We start from the raw sequence: 5,189 nt of genomic DNA, 5'->3' as shown, positions 1-5,189 counted from the left end.
AACTTATCTCAGGTTTGAGGGAACCTGAAGCAAAAACTTAGACTACAGACGATATTAATGCCAAATTAGCATTTTTTGTTGCTGAAATGAATCAGCGGTTACAATTTAGAAGTCAAGCAATGGCTTTTGCGAGCTCTTCATCAAGTAATAGGCCTCTTACTGTGAAATAAGATTTTGGGTACAACTTTAAAAACCTATTTCCTAAAAGAAACAGAAAACTCAAATTTAACAAAAGCAACTATTTGTTGAATTTTGTGGTTGTAAACCACATTTTGGTAGATCTTGTCCAGCTACAAGTGAAAAAAAGAAACTCATGTGAAGCGGTTGGACACTTCTCACAAAAGTGTAGAAGCAAACCCCCTGAATAAGACAAGTTCTGCGGAGAAAACTATTCTTCAGAGCAAGCGTCTCCATGATCAAAGACGGAATTGTTAAATACTTAAGAACAAATATTTAGCATGTCTGTGACATGTGAATATATCTCAATAAATACCCACAAACTGAAAATGCAGTTGTTAGACACAGGTGCAATTAGCATTTCGTTATCCTCCAAAATTAGGACTAAGCTTGGTAAACCTCAGTTATTTGGTACTATAAGACATCTCGAAGCTTATCATGGCCAGCAATATAAGGTTCTGGGATCACTTACATGTGATGTTGAGTGGAACGGATGCAGGAACGCAAAAAATCAACTCAGAGTTGTGCAGTTTGGTAAAGAATTGGAACTACTTGGGGGAGACCATCTACCCTAGCACAGTGCAAACAACGTCAAAACCCATTGCTTACCTGCTGTCAAGGTTTAAAAAAGTCATGTCAAGTTAATAGCAGTATCATAGCCAATGTTCTGGAAAAACTCTTCAGGACAATGTTTCAGACAATTAGAACGGACGGTCAAACAGGCATATTGGAGCATGTGCTCCCAAGTAAAGTCACGAATGCATCACCATTGGTATGGCAGAGACTGAGAATTGGTTATCTGAGACTTTGCGTCGTGAACTTTAAAATAGCAACCTCATGGACAAGGACTGCACCAGACATGGAGATGATATTCCATAATCTTTCTGGAGCCTCCTACTTTGGCAAAACAGACCTCTCAGACGCTAACTGCCAAACTGAACTTGACGATGAGGCAAAGGATATTTGGACAATCAACATATTTCCGCGACTTCTCAAAATGTGCCAACCACCTCAAAAGTCAAAGAATTCTTCTTCAATCTTTCAGAACTGCATCGAATCAACGCTCGAAGAAATCAAGTGGGTTATGTTTTTTGCAGGACGATGCGTTGGTTAGTGTAACAACCAAGGAGCAGTTTGCGTCGAGACTACTTGCACTTAAGAGTCGACCTCGTGAGAAAAACATTACTAACAATGAGAAGAAATCCAACCCTAAACCATCAAAAGTTTTAGGTTTTTGGGAAATTCCACTTCTGCGAGCGGAATAGCACTAGATCCTAAATATTATTAAAAGTGCAGAAGCACCAACTATCAAAAAACAACTCGAATCGTTTGTTGAGCTATCAAATTTCTACAAAGGAAAGATTGAAAATTTTGCAACTAAAATGCCAGCATTGAATGACATGATAAAAAGAGGTTCTTTACGGGGCCAAAAAGGTGAAAAAACCTCTGAAGACCTATGAGCAAGCCCTTCCTTACAGCCTCACAGTTTGCAAAATGAAGTCACAGTAACTACTAACGCCTCTGAAAATGCAATTCATGGGTTCTTTCGCAGCCAGGACATCCAGTAATCATTGTCTCAAGGAAATTGGTTCCATCGGAGCAAATCTACTCACCAATATAATGGGAAGCAGTGACAATGGTCTTTGCGGTCAAATAGCTGAAACCACTTCTTCTTGGCAGACAATTTACGGTAGAGGCAAACCACAAACACCTCAAATATCTCTTTCAACCGGACACGAAAGTCCCGAAGAGAGCATCAGCTAGAATAACAAGATGCTCAATAGATCTAATGGGCTTTGACTATGAATTGGAGTACACACTAGGAGAGAAGCAAACACCGCACTCAGATTCTTTGAGCAGAATAGATTTTGACGAAGACGAACCTGATAACGATAAAATTTGCATCCAAATCAACAGTTACTTTACTCAGAACGACTTGGTGACCAAAGCAAATCAGAACAAAACATAGAAAAAACATAAAATTTAAGGACATATTTGAAAGAGTCAATTGTGGCCGTAGGATGCAATGTTCGGAAATGTAAAATTTTTGAACATCAAAAATAGGCATTAACCATACACAATGAAATCATCTGCAGAAGATTTTTTCCCTTCATTCCACCTAAAGTCAGGTATTTGATAATGGCAAAAGCACATGAGGCAAATACTGTGAAGAATAAAAGCGAAGCCTCAGTCACAATGACAGCATTGTGGCCTGGCGTTACCAAAGACGTACTGCAAATTAGTAGTAAAGGTAAGAAATTTCAAATTAACAAGTCTAGCCTGGGAAAAGCGCTCTGTACGTGGCCAGATGCCGACGCTTTGAACGACTCCACACGGACTGGTGTCATGCTAGAGACACAGGCATAATATCTTGGCAACCGTTGAGGCGAGTTCAGGCTGGATAGACGTTTTCACCGCGGGAAAATCATCATCAGGAACAGTTAAAGTATATCTTAGTCAAATCTTCGCAAGATTCGTTACACCTAATTATTTAGTACATGATAATGGTCAGGAATTTGTAATGGAAAATGTAATCAGCCCTCTATCATCCAAGAACTATTAGACTTGCTAAAAGATCAGTTCAGACAATAAATCCGGCACTTCAAGCGTGGAGATCCACTCTCACTGTGTCAATTGAGGCATTCTTGCAAAAGGCACTGTTGACACATGGCAAAACTTCATAGACGAGTGACAAACTCCAGTTGTGTTAAATCTGGAACAAAGAGTTAGACTGCCAGCGACAGCAGATTTCGGCTTGCGCAAAACCTTTTTATTCAAGGTCAATGAAATGCCAAAAACAGTTCCTGCAACTTTGATCATCAGAAACGGCTTGAACGCATCTTTTACATTGTCTGAAACGCAACTCGGACATTTCTAGTGAGCGACAATAAAATTGTGAGAATAGAGTGGGTACACGGATGTGGGTACTTCGCATCAAGAAGCTACTTCAGCAACATCAACTTCAGAGCAACCACAGCCTGAATCATCAGACCTTTCAAGAACATCAGCAAGAAATAGATAACAACCAGATACATTTGCAGATTTTATTCCCACAATGTTGCTTTAAAAAAGAGGGAGGATGTGATGGATTCATAAGAAAATCAGGAAACATAGAAATTAATATCAATACAGTTTCAAAAAATAAAAGAAGAACTTACCTGACGACTCTATTGCTAAGTGGACGCGTAACAACCACCAAACTAAACTTTATTCCAATTTTGTGAAGGCACAATCTTAATCCTATCGACATATAAAATCAGATGTCAAGGTAAATTAATCCACCTGCAGAAACCTGATGAACTTGGTTCTCGTGAAAAGTTAATAAAAAGAGAATGCCATATCCAGCATTCGGAGCAAGTTCTGCTCATATGCCAATCAAGTAAAATATTGTTAGCTAATCTAATTTATCTCTATGCTTTTCGCATAAAGAGTACTATAAATACGGCCTAAATTTTGTATAATTCGAGTTCCAATTTTACATTAATTTTCAATTCAATCAGTCTTTTTGACCGGTGTTATTGACCACTACACAGGAACTATTTACAAAGCACTCCTAAAATGTGCAATTTGACTGTTGGCTATAAAAATATGAATTGAAAAACGCATATAACTATTACTTGAAGTTCTTAAGTCAATTAAAAATAATTTGAATTTGAGACAAATCAGCTCTTTTTGGCAAATAGGCAAACAATTTTTGCCATGTTCAGGCCAAAACTTTGCAAATGGATCACGTGGAAAACTGATTGGATAAACTTATAGTTCGGACACTATGTAGTTGAATTCAAAGTCCACATCTAAAAGCAGTTAATTTTCTTGGTAGTGTGTTGAGTGCAGATCATTTTATACGTAAAGTGACTAAGCTTAATGAAATTTAAGAAGATAACTTTCTCAAGGAAGGAAGTTGCGCTGAATTCTTTATTACCGGAAACGCTTTGAGCATTCTGTCTGAGGCTTAGGGAGACTAGATTATGCTTAATTGAGGGGCGATTCTGGTGGAGTGGGGGTGAGTGGGAGTGCGGTTGTGAGTTGGGCGGTGGAGGTAAATTGGGGTATAGTTTGGGGCAGGGGTTGAGTGGGGGGTGTGAGCAGGGATGGAGCCCAACGGGTCATGGGTGGAAGGAGGTATAGGAGGGTAGGTAAGGGAATCGGGAGTAGGATGATGCCGGGAGAAGTGGGTATGAAGGTGTCTGCGGGTGGGGGTGATCATACTCTAGAGAACTGCACGACACAATGTGACATTTTGAATTGATGTCTCCTCAACAGTTTTCTTGAGTTGCACAATGAGCGACTAGTAATGCTTAAGGTTCTAGGGGCGATCTTTAACCCTCAGAGTGTTCTTTGTTTATCCTGCTCTCGGGGACGAAAAGTCAAATGGTCAGACAAAAAAAAACAAAAAAATGATTGGACAAAAAGTCGGAAATTTTGCCTAACAAAAGACGAACGTGACTAAAACTGTTGCAACAAACATCGTTTGATAGCAACTAAAAACGAACAAATATTACCCTTAAGAACTGGACTCTTCGAGACTGGTTATGTTGCGCGTCACTGTAATTAGTTGAAACTCCGTCCGAAAGAATCATTTTTAAAGGGTGGTGCCAGAAAACGGTTTTTGTAACATATTCTGTCAAAGACAGTAATTTTGCAGGAAAAAAGTCGTCTCCTGAGAATGTATCGGAAAATTTATGAGAAAATGCAATCTCACGAATCTTTCAGGTTCTTCAAGAATTCTACAATATAACCATTAATGATAACCAAAAAACGCATATTTAACATGGTAACAATAGAACAGAAACCATAAAAACGATACTGCAAACTCGAAAGGTCAGTTTCTAACTGCATTCAAGATATTTTTCAGATAGGTCTTTTTTGTTGACAATAAAATATATATTGAAACTTACCTACCACTAAAGGAACCATATATTACCTTAATAATCATAAAATTAACCATATATGGTATCTTACTAACCATAAAACGGACGGTATATGTATCTTTAGTAACCATAGAACACGTG

At 38.6% G+C, this 5,189-nt stretch overlaps 1 protein-coding gene across 4 annotated transcripts in view; it reads right to left on the bottom strand.

Moving 5' to 3' along the window:
• LOC142340122 (uncharacterized) overlaps positions 1–4,803 on the bottom strand; it is a 32,601-nt gene extending 27,798 nt beyond the window's left edge. For 3 of the 4 annotated variants that reach the window (XM_075390571.1, XM_075390573.1, XM_075390574.1), the window contains exon 1: positions 3,336–3,516. The gene's annotated coding sequence lies outside the window, so the exon portion shown is untranslated. Of the gene's footprint in view, positions 1–3,335; positions 3,517–4,679 lie in introns of those variants that run through there. The other variant, XM_075390572.1, reaches the window with a different exon arrangement.
• Positions 4,804–5,189: the final 386 nt, after the last annotated feature.

Source organism: Convolutriloba macropyga, chromosome 5, assembly GCF_964194025.1.
Source record: "Convolutriloba macropyga chromosome 5, txConMacr16.3, whole genome shotgun sequence".
In the NCBI taxonomy this organism is placed as follows: Eukaryota; Metazoa; Xenacoelomorpha; order Acoela; family Convolutidae; genus Convolutriloba; species Convolutriloba macropyga.
Note: the sequence above shows the minus strand (reverse complement) of the source record. Positions and strands in the feature narration are given on the sequence as shown.